At 42.5% G+C, this 17,977-nt stretch overlaps 1 protein-coding gene across 9 annotated transcripts in view; it reads left to right on the plus strand.

Moving 5' to 3' along the window:
* The window catches only part of dlgap2a (discs, large (Drosophila) homolog-associated protein 2a), a 656,057-nt gene that overhangs the window by 435,934 nt on the left and 202,146 nt on the right, over positions 1–17,977 (plus strand). Inside the window, exon 1 of one of the 9 annotated variants that reach the window (XM_063038742.1) lies at positions 15,637–15,729. The exons of the other annotated variants lie outside the window; for them this stretch is intronic. The gene's annotated coding sequence lies outside the window, so the exon portion shown is untranslated. Of the gene's footprint in view, positions 1–15,636; positions 15,730–17,977 lie in introns of those variants that run through there. 9 annotated transcript variants of the gene reach the window in all.

Here is a 17,977-nt window from a genome sequence, read left to right on the forward strand (position 1 = left end):
TAAAGAGTGACGCACAGAAGAGTGGTTGTTGAGGGGATTTGAAAGCAGAAGGGGTGCAGGCTGTTCAGGTCCATGAAATCTGGACATTGGAATTGGTTTATTATTGTCACAGGCACTGAGGATACAATGGAAAACGTTGGTTTGCGTGACATCCAGACCTACAGATCATGCCATACATAAGCACAATGAGATAGTACTAAAGAAAACAGAATCTAGAATCTAGTGTTAAAGTTACAGAGAAAGTGTAGTGCAGGCCAACAATAAGGTACAAGGGCCACGATGAGGTAGATTGTGAGGTCGAGTTCATCATTACCAACAAGAGGTCCATTCAAAAGTTGGACAGAAGCTGTCCTTAAGCCTGGCAGTACGTGCTTTCAGGCTTTTGTATCTTCTGCCTAATAGGAGTGGGGAGAAGAGAGAATGTCCGGGGTGGGTTGGATCTTTGATTATGCCGGCTGTTTCCTTAAGGCAGTAGGAAGTGTAGACAGAGTCTATGGAGAGGAGACTGGTTTCTGCTGCGCTGTGTCCTCAACTGTCTGCAGGTTCTTGTGGACTCGGACCAAGCAGTTGGTTTGGGGTAACCAGACCAAAGCTGTGATACATCTGGATAGGATACTTTGCAGGGCTCCTAGCATCAGGGAAAAGGGCATCATGAACGTGTAAATCTGTGCAGAATCCTTTCTGGGAGTGGGACAGGGTGAAGAGATTGTCGTGCCTGGGCTCCCTTTGACTACTATGTGAAGTGTTTAATTCAACAAGCCTGAGGGGTTTCAGCCAACAACACCATCAATTAAATGGCTCCTCTGGGTTGACGTTGGAAGCTTCTTTGAGCAACGTTGTAACCCAAAGAGCACTCGGCCCACATGAGACTGTATGTAGCAATAATCACCCTTTCACAACTGTCTGTAGAGGAAAGGGTAAACCAGCCTGAGCAGGTAAAGAGCAAGGACTAAGGTTCGCTGTCAGAGTTTCAGAGACAGGGAGGAAGTTTAAAAAGCACAATTGTTTGAAAATAAGCTCCTTGTGTGGGTTGTTGGGCATCAAAGACTGTCAAGTAAAAAAATCAGTGAGCGATGGGGAAATTTCTAAATAGAGATAATTTGGTACAGACACCTCCCAAGGAAGGGCTAAGACAAGGCATTTAAAGTTAAAGTTCCTGTGTGATGAAGGATCAGAGAAAATTAGCCTTTGACGTGAGTGGACTGGCTGTTCCACAGACCCAGTCCTATGAGCTGCTGTTGTCCTGATACAGAGGTGTAGCACCTGGCTGGAGATAACAATGATAATTAGATGAATTACTTCCCCACCTACTAATGATAAGATAATGCAGTAACCAGACTGCGTGCAAAGAGATCGGAGCTAAACAAAGAAATACAAGAGGTCAAGAAACTTGGAGAAAAATAGAGGTTACATGAAAGAGAAATCCTCTGTCAACATCAAAAATGAGAAGCTTAATGTTGAGAGACATGTGGGTTAAGAGTGCAGAGAGGTGACAGGAGGGCAGCAAATGTTACACCTTCTTCACTGAAGAGAGATGAGTAGACATGGTGTCTATCGCCAGGACCAGAGTCCAATACTCTTGGAATTAATTACCAGTGCAAAATCTATGTTTGGTGTGATAGGGGATAACGAATGGTTAAACTTAGATGAAGTGGTGGTAAATCAAGTTGATGTTACATACATGGACTTTGAAAGGCTACTCAGCATCACTTTACCAGGGCTTTTCACAGCATTGGGAAACACAAGATTAACCCAACAGAGCTGACGTGGATGTCAACCTGGCTGAAGGAGCAAAAGCAGAGGTAGAAGCACATGGTTGTTTCTCAGGTCACAGACTCTGGGCTGAGGACACGCCAGATGCTGGATTTGATAACTCTAGCTCACCCATCTATTGGCTGGTTCAAATGTCATTTAGCAGGTGTTCCTATCTGGGACCTCTGGCCCAGACCCTCTGTTAATGTCACAGAGCTCGAAGGACACCTCACCAGTGCAATTTCAATGGATCATCAACTATGTCCAGGTTAGTTGCTTGATTATTTCTTGATACTATACTACTGAAGGATGCTGTGTTGTTTACTTATGGTAACTGGATTATTGTCACATTCACTGAGATACTTCTGTTTAAGTGCCATCCATACCAATCCTTTCAACCATGAGTACATTAAGATAGTATAAGGGAAAGTAATAACAAAATACAGAATGTGTTACAGTTACAGGGAAAGTGCAGTGCAGGCAGACTATAAGATGCAAGGCCTCGACAGAGTAGATTATGAGATCAAAAGTTCATCATTATTGTACAAGAGGTCCACTCAGGAGTCTAATAACAGTGGCATAGAAGTTGCCCTTGAACCTGGTGGTAGTGCCCTCAGGCTTCTCTGTCTTCTGCTTGATGGGAGAGGGAGAAGAGAGAACTTCCAGGTTGAAAGGGGTCCTTGACTATGCTGAAGACCCCTAGAAATATGTGGAGATCGTAGGGATTTCTTTTGAACTGGGCATTACCTGGTGAACCAAGCAATCTTGTTACTGATTACACATATTGATTAAACAATTGCAGCACAAGTTGATAGGTTGGTGATAGAGGCAGATACATTATGGGCATTTCAGGGACTCTTAAGATAGGCACATGAATAATAGGAAAATGGAGGGCAATGTAGGAGGAAGGGTCAGAGTAGGATAGAAAGTTGGCATACCATTGTGGGCTAAAGGGCCTGTATAATGTTGCAGTGTTCTATATTGAGGCAATTTTAGGATGAAGCATAGCTGCCTTGCAGTTACCATTATATTATGCAAACTAAGCAGCAGGGGCCCAATTTTTTTGTGTGGTAGACCATATACGCAGTTGCTCCGTGATAGAACAGGCTAGAAAAAGAAGTGAAAATCCATTATCTACTCTTGTGATGGGCGTGAGTGCACAAGTGCAAAAGCATTAAAATATACAAATGAGGTAGGAGTTACATCAATGGGTCTTGAACTATTATAATCATTCAGCACCAAACAGGAATCTGGCAAAACAGAAAAAAAGTTTGGCCAGGACTGACAAGTTGAAGATATATGATCCATTACATGTATTCCTTGATATATTGACATTTCTAATTTTATTATCAAAGTACACCATGTACTACCTTGAGATTCATTTTCTTACAGACGATTACAGGAAAATAAAATAATTTATGAAAATTATACATAAACAAAGACTGCCAAACCAACAATGTTGAGAGGAGGACAATTCATGCAAATAATAAAAAGAAATTAATTAAATAATACAGAGAACATGAGGTGGAGAGTCCTTGAATTGAAGTCTATAGGTTGTGGACTGGTAAACAAAGTCTTCACAGTCTAGTGATGACGTACCCACAGAGCTTACCAGATCACCTGGAGACTCCCCTCTCTGGCATAATTTCTCAGGTTCTGTTAGAAGCCTGAACTGCACAAATACATGCTGCATTCACACACTGGTCACCGAGGTTCCACGAGAATTGCTGATCGATCTCAACAATCAGTAACCCCATTTATTTCAAGCCTCTATTGAATGTTCCTGAAACTGAAACAAACTGTGAGACTTGAGTCTTGCCACGATTACAGGATAATGAAAGGTTTACATGAATGAGTGTTACACTGAGAAAGCTCATGTCTCTGTAACCTGTTGTAAAAGATATGTACAATATGCCCAGCAGTCAAAGCCTTCTATATAAAAGTGTGGAATCCCATGTTTCTTCACTTCATCTGTAGAGAGGTACTGTAAATGCTATTTTTAAAAAATCCTGAAATAATACTAATGAATAATAAATGAAATTGCTCATCAGTGTTTCCTAGCTAACCTGAGGAGAGCATTAAATGTATTAATGACTCTGCACTCCTTCAGTTTATTACCTGTGTGTTGCCTAGTAAGTAGTGATACTGATGCAGTAAGGTAAAATCCTGCTGATGAACACACGAGCTCAGTCCAGTGCCTCCTTTTAATTAGCATTTACTGATGGCATTGATGAGAGGAAATTCTCTTTCATCTGCAGTGAGGCATTTTGGACATATAATTCATGGACATTAGTGCAATGAGATTGTATATTTTGTCTTCCTGTATGGTCCATCGTTTACGTGAAGCGCAAAGAGAGATTTCTGGTTTAAGATGATGCTACCAAACCCATGAAACAGCTTACAGGTAGAACAAAAGGCAAGAAATTTGACTATAAGCATTGCTAGTATCACCTTATTTGAATTAGTTTTTGGTAAATTATCACTGCAAACAATGAAGAGGTGATCAAAGGCGAATCGAGTTTGAGGGACTAACAGTGCTGGTGCTTTTCAGAATCAACACAGACGGAGAGAGTGCCATTTGGAGGAGAAATTGAGGCAGAGGAGTTCCAATACCCGTACAACTGGCCTGGGTGCAAGGGTGGATCACTCTTGGTGGCAAGTCAATTTGAGAAGTTTGAGAGCTGCTTCAGAATGAGCGGCAAAATCTGGGCCCAGAGCAATTCGCTGGGTCGCATGGTCTAAGCTCGGAGCCTTTCACTCTGGGCCAGAAGACTGCCCCAACTGCTGTGCTCCGTACCCACTAATATGATGAGCTGACACCGAGGCTTTGGGCCGACTCGGGGCTGTCTGGGGTTCAGATCTAAGGGTTCAGTTTGGTTCAGAATGGTTGCACACTTCTATTGTTTGCATGATTTGTTGTATTTTTTCCCTTTCTCTTACACGTCTGGTGTTGGTCTATATATTTTTAATTGGTTTCTTTCAAGTTTCTTGCTTTGTGGCTACCTGTTAGTAAACAAACCTCAAGGCTGTATAATTTATACATTCTTTGATAGTAAGTGTACTTTGAAACTTTGATCATTCTGCAGTCCTGGTGAAATTCAAACAGAAGGATTTAAACGCAAAGACTCAAAGTTCATACGTACAATTATGGACTTTTTGCATTGGTTTACACGATCGATTAAAACAGCTGCAGTTCCTTTCAGCTTCAAAGAAGGAAAGGAGAGGTCAATATTTTGGATGTTTGGCAGAAGCAGAAGAAGATAAACAAATTGCTCATTAACGGCAGAATGTTAAAGTGAAGAATTAGCAGTGCTGGGGGTGATAGTGACTGAATGGAAAGTAGATGACTATTTCAGCATTTACTAATTCAATTACAGACTTTCCCATTTGTAACTTGCCTTTAATATTCACAAAGCTATCATATAAATACTCTTCAGGCAGTTTTGATAATTTATCACTTTAAATCTGGGATGAAGTGAGTGACATTTGCAAATTTTGCCAAATGCTGCACGAATCGTATTCAGTTGATTGTAAGAAGATGGAATTGAAGCAGATTTGACCCCTTCAGCACTGCTCATCTAGAGGCAGGGAATGTGTAATTGTCAATTTCAAACCAAGTTGAGTTTTTTTGTCATCTGAACAAGTACATGTACGCAAAGGTGTAATGAAAAACTTACTTGCAGCAGCTTCACAAGTACATAGTATTAGAAACATAATGCTCACAAGAAAAATATAAATTAGATGTAAATTACACACATTTATACAGGAGAGAACATAATTAGAACAAAAGTAAAGTCCTTTGCAATACAAGTGGTCATGGTACCATGGATTTATCCAACTGAAGAGTCTCGACTCGAAACGTTGACTGTTCATTTCCCTCCACAGATGCTGCCTGCCCGGCTGAGTCCAAAGCCATATATTTAGGGTGAGAGGGAAAATATTTAACAGGCAATTTTTTGACACAGTGTGGTGAGTATGTGGTATGGCTGCCAGAAGAAGTGGTTGAGACAGGTACAACAGTATCATTGAAGAAACACTTAGATACATGGAGAGGTGGGATTTAGATGGATATGGGATGAAAAAAGGAAATCAGGCACTGGAGACAGCATGGATTTATTGGGCTGAAGGATCTGCACCACTGCTGTGTTGCTCTGTGACAATGTGGGTTTGTCCTGGGGGCTTTGGCTTCCTCCCACATCCTGAAGACGTGCTGGTTACAGGCCACTGTACGCTGCCCCTGGTATGGGTAGGTGGGAGAAGATTCAGGGTGGCGGAGAGTTGATATGCAGGTGACAGAATAGATTGCAGGGAATAATTGAGAAATGGGCTTGCTGTCTGAGATAAGTAATAGGCCAAATGGCCTCTGTCCATAAAGAAACGTGAAACCTGAGATTCCCATTGTTAATAATCAACAAGGAAAATGGGAGAACCAACAGTTTGAACAATTCACTTGTCTGCATTTCGCTTGATATTCCAGTCTCGATGAGATAACAGGCTGTTTCCATGCTGAATGACTTGGACACTAAACCAGACCAATTATACTGAAAACATCTGATCTTCCTGCAGTCCTGATAGCCATTCTCGATGAGACCACAGGGTGTTTCCATTCTGTAAGACTCCGTGACTCTAAACCAGATCAATTATATTGAAAGCATCTGATCTTCCCAGCCCAGAATTGATTTTTATTCCACTGCACACAAAGGAACCATGGTTTTCTGATTCTAATAACCTTTAGCAGATACAGTCAATAAACTAACCTTTCTGAACCAAGAATTCACTTTTAAGTGTATTCCCAGTAGTTCCATTAACCGGCATTTGGCTCTGAAAGGATGACTCCCAATGAAAGATTTCAAACCGTCCCTCATGCTGAGGGACCAGAGAATGAGACACCATCACAGCGTCAAGGTGTAAGATGGGACAAAGGTTATCCTATTGTTTGGTAGACTGAATTGTTTCGCATTGGTGGTATCACTGTCTGAGGAAGTACCACCACTTTTTTGCTCTCATCACTGCAAGCAAGACCCTACTGCATTGGTTGTTCAAGTCACAGGACCCAACCAGAGCACTTTTCTTCTTATTTTGGTTAATATTATTGTCATATTGCTTCTTCATGCCACTGGACAGTATTACTTTAGATAATTTGGCCAAATACAACCAGTGTGGATTCATGCTCTGTTATATGTATTAGGCAAGTGAATATTTGATAGTGATATTATTGTCTCAGGAGAAAATTGTATTGCAATGTCTGAGTGCAGGTCAGAGTGAAGGTAATGTAGGGTAGTATTACTCTGAGAATCATTGGTGTAAAGCATGCATTTTTAAACTCAGAGAGAGAGTTCAAATTTCAATACAGTTGATATATTTTTTAAGTTAAGTTGTACTTTGATAGATTCTTGACCTCACTTACCACCCCATGAGCCTCCACCACAACCGCTATTTTCAAATGGGACCCTGCCATCAAACACATTTTTACTTCTACCCTTGTCCATTCGTTCCTCCCCACTAATCTGCCTCCTAGCACTGAACCCTTGCAGGTGATAGAAATGTCACACTTCCTCCTGCATTCACCTTCTCCTTCACCTCCATTCAGGGCCCCAAGCAGTCCTTCCAGGTGCAGCAACACTGCACACGCAAATCTGTTGGACTCATCTGTTGTATCTGGTGCTCTTGGTGTGGTGAGACCCAACATAAATCGGGCGACCACATTGTCAAGTACTTTGCTCTATCTGCAAAAGGCTGTGTTTCCCACTGGCCAACTATATCAATTCCTATCCCTATTCCGACATCTTGGTCCATGGCCTCTTCTGCCATCATGATGAGACCACTCTCAAATTGGAGGAGTTACACTTCATATTCTGTCTGGGTAGCCTCCAATCTAATGGCATGAACATCAATTTCCCTATGTTCCAGTAATTTTTCCCCTCCCCCTCTCCAGTCTTCTTCAATTCCTTACTCTGGACCTCCTCTTACCTCTTATCCTCACTTGCCTATCACCTCTCCAGTGCTGCAACTTCTTCCCTTCCTCCCATGATCTGCTCTCCTCTCCTATCAGATTCCTTCTTCACCAGTCCTTTAGCTTTTCTGCCTATCACTTCCCAGTTACTTCAATGCCCTTCTCCCACCCACCTTCACCTATCACCTTCTAGCTTGTCCTCCTTCTCCATCTTATTCTGTCATCTTCCACTTTCCTTTCCAGTCCTAATGAAGAGTCCCAGCCTGAAATGTTGACTGTTTATTCATTTCCAGAGATGCTGCCTGACATGTTGAGTTCCTCCAGCATTTTTTGTGCATTGTATTTGATTGGTTATTCGGTAATCCACATGTTAACATTGCAAGCAAAGATGTGTGACAAATTATGAAACTCTTGCAAGAAGCTGGACCCCTCTGATAGCACACAGTCACTGGATACAATCTGGATTAAATCAACAGTCCATTTCAGGTAGAGAAGGTGGCAGGTTCTGGGTATGACCTTTAGCTCAGTCCATCTTTCTGAAATCTCTGCAAATCTGAAGCTTGTTATTGGAACAGCAGGAACAAATTAAGCAATATTTATTTTTAAACTTGGTCAACATTGATTTTTAGGAGGTTCAATTGCTGCTTTTGACAACTTCGGCATAGAAAATGCCAAACATGACTCAAAGATTCGGTGAGCTGGTGAGACGAATGGCCTGTCCAGTGGTGGACTGTTCCATATTCTATGACAGAAAATGGAACCTGTTATATTCCACACTGACCTCTCAGCAAATCTTGCTCAGATATGTTTAATCTCTCCTGTCATCCAGCTTGTTGCATGTTTTGAATGTGTTCCTCAAATGGCTATAAATAAAATGTATAAAACTGTCCTCATAATAATTGCAAGATAAATAGAGAGTTTGAAGGCAGGTGTAATGGGAAGTACAGAGAGCACATTGTCCGTGACTTCATTACGTTGTTGGGAGTCAAGTTCAGGTGAATGTACATAGAGTAGAGTGAGTGCCTTCTACATCGCTTAGAAATAGTAAACACAATAGTTTTATTCCCATCTACAAATAAAGCCATTAGATTAAAATCTGTTCATTATAATGCAATATGTATAATCTGAGGTAAAAAGTAAGTTGAATTTAGGAGCACGAGATTCTGTGGCTGCTGGAAATCCAGAGCAACATGTACAAACTGCTGGAGGAGCTCAGCAGATCAGTGGAATAACAGTCAACTTCTCAGGTTACAACTCTTCAGCAGGACTGGAAAGGGGGTGGGGTGGGGAGCCAGAATAGTAAGATGGAGGAGGGGGAAAAGAGTACGAGCTGGTGGGTGATAAGTAAAGCAAGGTGAGCGGGAAGGTGGGTGGGTGGGTGGGTGGGGTAGGGGGAATGAAGTGAGAAGCTGGGAGAGGATAGGTGGAAGAGATAATGGGCTGAAGAAGAAGGAATCTGATAGGGCAGTGGATCATGGAAGAAAGGGAAGGAGGAAGGGAACCTGTGAGACATTTTGGAGAGGTGAGGAGAAATGAATGTAATGAGATTGGGATTGAAAAAAGTGAAGGAGGGAGGAAGATTACCTCATTAGAGACATCATTGTTTGTGCCATCAGGTTAGAGGTTACCCAGACTAAGTATGAGGTGTTTCCTCATCATAGGAGTAGTGAAGGCCATGGATGTACATGTTGGATTGGGAATGTGAAGTCAAAATGAAATGGTTGGCCACCAAGAGATCTGCCTTTTGCAGTAACAGAGCAAGGGTGGTCAACGATGTGGCCTCCACAATCTGTGCCAGGTCTAATGGATGTAGAGGAGGCCACACCAGGAGCACTGGATTCAGTAGGTAACCCCAACTCGCAGGTGAAGTGTCACCTTAACCGGAAGGACGGTTTGGAGCCCTGAATGGTAGAATAGGGCCAGGGGTAGCACTTACACTTGCAAGGAGAGTGCCAGGGAGAGATCAGAGGGGAGGAACAAGTGGACAATGAAATCATCTGTCAGTTTGTATGCCTTCTGCTCCCCACCACCTTCATATTCTGGCTTCTTCCCTCTTCCTTTCCAGTTCTGATGAAAGATCTCAGCCCAAATTATCAACTGTTTATTCCTCTCCGCAGATGCTGTGTGGCTTGCTGAGTTTCTCCAGCATTTTGTGTGTGTTACTGAATTTAGGAGAGTATTATAAAAGGCTTTAAAATACACAAGAGAGCACATGAAAATTAATGATGACCTACTTGAAGCTTTGCAGAGAAATAGCCCTCTCAGTAGAATTGCACTGTTACTGGTGATTATACCCAGAGTGATTCAGGTTGAATGTAGTTTATTTATATAATTTATTGATTATCCATGCTTTCATTTCCAAAATGTTCAAAGCACCTTTGCCTGTCCCAAATTTTCTCTCAGGCACTTGTCTGTCAAGCTGTGCCGCTTTGTACACACAGCAAACCTGCGTGGCTGACTATTGTTGCTGCGCAGGGTTCTGTGTTAACAGTCGGGCGCTGTGGTACTGGGCTGTCATCATGCCATGGCACAGGAATTCCTGGGCAGCTGCTCCAATGCTGTCACCATGCCACTGGCTCCCAGAGCAAGTACATGCTGCGGAATGCGAGGAGCAGCCTGTGAAACTGACATTCCATTTTAAGTGTCCCTGTCTGTGCCCAGGCCAAGATAACCACAGCTACAGTTTATTAATGGTGATTACTCCATTAAAAGGCTTGTGTAAGTGCCGAGTTGCATTGACCCTGTTGAGAGAACGTTATTAGAAGAGTTACAGGAAGCCGTTTGACTCTGTGTGATGTGTACATACAGCAGAAGCGATGCCAACGGTGTCATTGACTGGAAGCAAATAAACGTGCCCAACACACCAAGCCGCTGATAAGAGTTCACCTCCAATGCTTCTTTGTTTCAAATACATTTCTGCTGTAGCTGCAAGACATTGCACAATGGGATAGTTATATAGAGTCATACAGCAAAGAAGCCGGCCCTTTGGCCCATCTGCTCCATGTTGACCAAAATGCTCATCTAAGTTAGTCCCATTTGCCTGTGTTCATCCCATATCCCTCTAAATCCTATCCCTGTCGATGTCCAAGTGCCTTGTAAATGTTAATGCACCTGCCTCAGTCACGTCCTCTGGCAGTGCATAGAATATAGAATATTTGGCGCATAATATTGTGCAGATTTTGATGCCAGTTTTAACAAAAAGTTATGGAGATAAAGATCAATACATCACAGAAACAGGCCCTTCAGCATATCTAGTTTGTGTCAAAGTATTAATCTGCCTAGTCCCTGCACCCAGAACTTAGCTCTCCATTTCTCTTAAACGTTGACATCAAACCTACATCCATCACTTCTGCTGACAGTTTTTTCGACACTCTCTCTGCTCTCCAAGTGAAGAAATTTCCCCTCATGTTCCCTATAAACATTTCATCTTTCACCCTTAACCCATGACCTTTAGTTCTAGTCTCATCCAACCTTAGTAGAAAAAGACTGCTTGCATTTACCCTATCTATACCCTCATAATTTTGTATACCTTTATCAAATCTCCCCTCATTCTCCCACACTCCAGGGAATAAACTCCTAACCTGTTCAACCTTTCCCTATAATTCAGGTCCTCAAGTCCCAGCAACATAATTGTTACAAGTTGTAGGATGTTAAGAGGGATGAAAGAAGTATTCAGACAAACTACTTCCACTGAGTGGGAAGTATGGGTCTGGTGGCATTGTCCAAAGCTGGAGCAGGCTCTGCATAAAATTAGGAACACTGAGGGTGATACAAGTTTGAACATCCACAGAAGATATCGGAGCATCCCAACAGGCTGGGAAAGACCATCACTGAAAGTTTCTCTCTCCACAGACCTGAGTTCCTCCAGCACTTTGCTTTTGTTTCCGACTTCTGGTAGCTGCAGTTTTTGTCGGACTGCAATCATCATGAGAGGAAGTTCATTAATGAGGCAGTGTGATGTTCAGAAAGAGCTCAGGGCCTTTGCAAACTTTTCAGCAGTCTGCAATCATCGCAATCTTTTAGGCACTTGGCAGGGGCCAATAAAAACAAGCAAACTGTAAGCAGAGCAGCTATTGTTGGAGTGGATGGTATTAGAGTGTCCAAGCTTTGGCTCAACAGCCTTGGCTGAGAACAGGCACAGGCTAAAATTTAAGCTTGAGAAGGTAGAGGCATAGTAAGTATAGGCAGGATGACAGTTAAGGTGGTGGAATGCTCCTCCTGTGAGATGTCTCCCTGATAACTGCATCTGCAGGAAGTGCACCCTACTTCACTCCTGACTGACAAGGTCAAGGAACTGGAGCTGGAGTGCATGTACTCAAGACCATCTGGGAGGCTGAAAACCTCATAGATGAGACTTTCACTGAGGTGGTCACACCCAAAGCGCAGGCTTCAGATTGTACATGACTGACCATCAGGAGAAGTAAGCAGTCAGTGCAGGTTCTCCTGTGGCCATTCACCTCAGCAACAAATACACTTTGGATACTGCTGGGGGAATGACCTACCAGAGAACAACAGCAGCAGCCGAGCCTGTGGAACAATGGCCAGCTCCGAGGGAAGCTGAAGAGCAGGACCGCCAAGGTAGTAATCTCTGGATTACTCCCAATACGATGAGATAGTCAAGGCAGGAATAGGAAACAGTACAGATGAATGAATGGTTGATGAAGTGGTGCAGGGGAATGAATATCTATGCAGGAAGGTTTACTAGAGCTGATGTGGAGCACTTAAAATAATTTGGGAACCAATTTGATAGGGCTGAGGTTGGGGCAGTTGATAGACAAGTAGTCTAACTTGTAGAGAGAGTGTGGGGAAGGACAGGCAGATGATAGTAGGGTGAGTTGAAGAGTAACATGGGTGCAAAATCGAAAGAAGTATGAATACAGGACTAAAAATGTTAGACTAAAATGCACACAGTATATGAAATTAGGTAGATGATCTTGTAGTGCAGTTAGAGCTTGGCAGAAATGATGTGGGTATCACTGAGTTGTGGCTAAAAGAAGATCATAGTTGGGAGCTTAACGTAAAGGATTCCTATTGTATTCAAAGGACAGGAAGGCAGGCAAAGAGGGTGGGGTGGCTCTGTTAGTAAAAAATGAAATCAATTCCAAAGAAAGAGATGACACAGGATCAGAAGATATAGAAACCTTGTGTTAAGAAACTGCAAAGGTAAAAAGACTCTGAGAGGAGTTACAGTGTATATAGGCCACTAAACAGTAACCAGGAAGTGGAATATAAATTACAATGGGAGATAGAAAAGGCATGAAATAAGGGCAATGTTATTATGATTCTGGTGAATTTCAATATGCAGGTAGACTGGGAAAATCAGATTGGTGCTGGATCCCAAGAAAGGAAGTTTGTAGAATGTCCACAAAATGTTTTTTTAGAGCAGCCTGTGTTTGAGCCCACTAGGGGAAAGGGAATTCTGGATTAAGTGCTGTGGAAGGAACCAGATTTGATTAGGAGTAGATGATCATATAATAGAATTCACCCTGCAGTTTGAGAAGGAGAAGATAAACTTGGATGTATCAGTATTACAGTGGAATAAAGTGAACTACAAAGGCATGAGAGAGGAGCTGACCAAAATAGATTGGAAGGGAACGCCAACAGGGATGATGTCAGAACAGCAATGGCTGGAAACATTTGGAGGCAATTTGAAAGTGCAGAACGATAAAAAAAAGTTTTCTAAAGGGAGGATGAGGCATCCGTGTTTGACAAGGAAAGTCAAAGACAGCTTTAAAGCAAAAGTGAAGGTAGATAATATAGTAAAACAATACTGGGAAAGTGAGAGGATTGAGAAGCGTTTAAAAGAAGGCAACTAAAAAAAATGAGAGAAAAGATGAAATATGAAGGTAAGCTACCCAATAATATAATTAAGGATACCAATTTTTTTTCAGATATATAAAGAGTAAAAGTGAGGCGAAAATGAATATCGGACCACTGGGAAATGATGCTAAAGAGTTAGTAATGGGGAACATAGAAATGGCAGATGAACTTAATGCTAAGGCTCTCTAAGGCATTGGTCAGACTGCACTTGGAGTATTGTGAGTAGTTTCGGTCCCCTTATCTCAGAAAAAAAATGTGGTGGCATTGGAAAGGGTCTAGGGGAGGTTCACGAGAATAATTCTGGGAATGAAAGGATTAATGTATGAGAAGCACTTGATGGCCCTGGGCCTGTACTCACTGGAGCGTAGAAGAATGAGTGGGGATCTCATTGAAACCAATCAAATTTTGAAAGGCCGAGCTAGTGTGGAGGTGGAGAGCATGTTTCCTTTAGTGGGAGAGTCTCTGAGCAGAGGGCACAGCACAGGAATAATGGAATGTCCATTTAGAACAGAGATGAGGAAGAATTTCTCTAGCCAGGGGGTGGTGAATATGTGGAACTCATTGCCACAGACACCTGTGGAGGCCAAGTCATTGAGTATATTTAAAGCAAAGATTGATAGGCTCTTGATTTGTCAGGGTATCAAAGGTTACAGAGAGGCAGGAAAATGGGGTTGAGCAGGACAATGATTCAGCCAGGATGGAATGGTAGAGACTCAATGGGCAGAATGGCCTAATTCTGCTCCTAAGACTTATAATCTTATGATCTTATTGTATGTTCTTATACTTCAAATTTTAATACAAGAGGGGTTGTTAGCTGTAAACATCTGTGCTATGTTTTCACTTAAAACCTGAAATTGCTGAGTGTGCAAAAGTCATTAGTCTGTGAGGGGATGCACTCAGTGTCAGAATACCAATGAACAGACCGAAAATAATCTAATCATCTTCCTTTGACAATTGTCCATAACAACCATGCTAATCTCTGATTACTAGCTTGGTGCTAGCAATTTTTGGAAGTAATATGATTTGTTGAAAAAGTCTTTAAAAATATTGGTCTTTATAGTCATAGTATACTACAGCACAGAAACAGGCCCTTTGACCCACCTTGTCCTGCCAAATATTAATTTGCGTAGTCCCATTTGCTCCTGGACCATAGCCCTCCATAATTCTCTCATCCATGTACCTATCCAAATTTCTCTTCAATGTGGAAATCAAACAAGCTACCACCATTTCCACTGGCAGCTTGTTCCACACTCTCACCACCCTCTGAGTAAAGAAGCTCCCCCTCGTGTTCCCCTTAAACCTTTTCACCCTTAACACATGACCCCTAGTTCTAGTCTCACCCAACCTCAGTAGAAAAAGCCTTTTTGCATTTACTGGATCTATACCCCTCTATCAAATCTCCCCTCGTTTTTCTCTGCCCCAGGGAATAAAATCCTAATGTATTCAATCTTCCCCGATAACTCAGGTCCTCAAGTTCTGGCGACATCTTTGTAATTTTTTTCTACACTCTTTCAGTCTTTCCTGTATGTAGGTGATCAGAACTGCAATCAATACTCCAAATTAGGCCTCACCAATGTCTTATACAAATTCAGCACAGCATCCTAACTCCTATTCTCAATACTTTGATGTATGAAGGGCGGGTGTTGAAAGCTTTCTTTATGATGGTGGCTACCTGTGATGTGACTTCCAAGGATTATGCACCTGTATTCCCAGAAGCCTCTTTTCTACTGTACTCCTCAGAGCCCTACTGCTTACAATGCAAGTCCTACCCCGGTTTGTCCTCTCAAAGTGCAACACCTCACACTTGTCTGCATTAAATTCCATCTGCCATTTTCAGCCCAGTTTTCCAGCTGGTCCAGATCCAGCTGGCAAGCTTTGATAGCCTATTGCGCTGTCCACTATGTCCCAATTTTGATGTCTCTGGGACCAAGGGCAAGGAACAAATCTTGGTAGGTCCTTCTCACTGGTCCCCCTCCCCCCGAAGTGCACTGTTCTGATAGGGGTGGGATAATTTGCATGTTTAAAGTGTTAAAAATTAGGCCATTGTTACTTTAATTGTTAACATTCAGGATTCTTCATGCTGCAGGACATCAGCCTGAGTCAAGAAAAATGAAGTCAACAATTCAACCATAATATATACATGAGAACTTGTCCCTCCTCTCCCAGCCAAATGTAAGCTCTCTCTTCTGAAAGAACTGCCCAAGGTAATGAGGTCAGCTCAATGGTTACTGTGCCAGGCTTCAGTAGCAACTTGCTGTAAGTTAATGGTAGATGACAGCATCCTAAATCCATACCTCACCATCTTTCCCCGTTCAGTTCCACTATGATTTTCCTGACTAGGCTCCATGAATTTAACCTTCCTTTGAAAGATGAACACATTTTCATCAGCCATGAAAAAAACCCAAAGTGTTTTGCTGCCAGAAACCTTTTGCTGTTGATTATTCTGTGTACAATATCCTGTAAATCTATCTGCTGCAGGGAAGGACTGAGATGTAAAGCCCGGAGATCAAAGGTGCAATCTATTTTACACAAACAAATCTTGTAAAAGAGGCAGTTGAATTGCAGAATATTGCTCAGCTTTGAAATTTGTTTCCAGAAAATTTTAAACTGAATGTCATAATTCTGTAAAGCTAAATGAGAATTATCTCATTATTTTTTGCAAGTCAGTTTTATAATCATGTTTCTAGCCCAGCGCTGGTATTTACTTTGTGTTTCCTTGAGCTGTCTTTATGAGCTGGTGATTTTTTTTTTGCCTGGTGTCTTTGTGAGGAGAGAGTTTCTTCACTTTTGCAACAGGAAATCATATGAAAATAACTTGAATAAATTTGTCATTAAAATTCACCAAAATTAAACCATTTCCACCAATTACCCTCTCCAAGATCCTTCCTACTTGATGAGGTAGGCTTGAGTCACCGTGTAATTTTAGTTTTGTTAATTCACTTGTTCAGTGCTGAACATGGAGTATGTTAAAACAGCCAAGAACATAAAATTCTGAGCAATTCACCCAAAATACTGGAGGAACTCAGTAATTCAGGCAGCATCTATGGAGGGAAATAAACAGTTGATATTTCAGGCCACCCAGATCCTGATGAAGATCTCAGCCTGAAGCTGTTTCTTTCTGCCCTCTTTCCCTCTTTCCAGTGAATGGCATCTTTCCTGCAGCAGTGCAGTCAAACTTCATGCAAATTCATGCGCAAGCCTCGTTAGTCTCCTCAGAAACGGGCTGGAAGCAGGTCATCACAGAGCCTGCTGAAGAAGACATGTGATTCAGGGTCCGGGATATCCTGCAGTGGGAGGGAGAACAGCCAGAGGTTGTGGTACATATTGGTACCAACAACATACGTAGGAAAAGGGAAGAGGTCCTGAAAAAAAGACTACTGGAAGGAAATTGAGAAGCAGGATCGCGAAGGTAGTAATCTCGGAATTACTGCCTGTGCCACGCGACAGTGAGTATAGGAATAGAATGAGGTGGAGGATAAATGCGTGGCTGAGGGATTGGCGCAGGGGGCAGGGATTGAGATTTCTGGATCATTGGGACCTCTTTTGGGGCAGGTGTGACCTGTACAAAAAGGACCGGTTGCACTTGAATCCCAGGGGGACCAATATCCTGGTGGAGGGGTTTGCTAAGTCTACCTGGGAGAGTATAAACTAGAATTGTTGGGGGGTGGGAACGGAACTGGAGAGACTGGAGAAGAGGCGGTTGGCTCACAAATAGAGAAAGCTTGGAGACAGTGCGAGAGGGAGGATAGGCAGGTGATAATGAATAGATGTGCTCAGACCGAAAGTTTGAGATGTGTCTATTTTAACGCAAGGAGTGTTGTGAACAAAGCGGATGAGCTTAGAGTGTGGATCAGCACTTGGACAGAGGAAGGACATTCTTGCTGTTGAGGGAGTGCAGCTTAGGTTCACAAGGTTAATTCCCGGGATGGCGGGACTGTCATATGTCGAAAGATTGGAGCGACTGGGCTTGTGTACTCTGGAATTTAGAAGGCTGAGAGGGGATCTTATTGAAACATATAAGATTATTAAGGGATTGGACACGCTGGAGGTAGGAAGCATGTTCCCACTGATGGGTAAGTCCAGAACCAGAGGCCACAGTTTAAGAGTTAGGGGTAGGCCATTCAGAACAGAGTTGAAGAAAAACTTTTTCACCCAGAGAGTGGTGGATATATGGAATACTCTGCCCCAGAAGGCTGTGGAGGCCAAGTCTCTGGATGCTTTCAAAAAAGAGATGGATAGAGCTCTTAAAGATAGCGAAATCAAAGGTTATGGGGATAAGGCAGGAACTGGATACTGATTGTGGATGATCAGCCATGATCGCAGTGAATGGCAGTGCTGGCTCGAAGGGCCGAATGGCCTACTCCTGCACCTATTGTCTATTGTCTATTGACATGTGATATGGTGGCCATTACAGAGACTTGGATGGCTCAGGGACAGGAATGGTTACTTCAA

The sequence above is a fragment of the Mobula hypostoma genome, chromosome 2, assembly GCF_963921235.1.
Source record: "Mobula hypostoma chromosome 2, sMobHyp1.1, whole genome shotgun sequence".
Lineage (NCBI taxonomy): Eukaryota > Metazoa > Chordata > Chondrichthyes > Myliobatiformes > Myliobatidae > Mobula > Mobula hypostoma.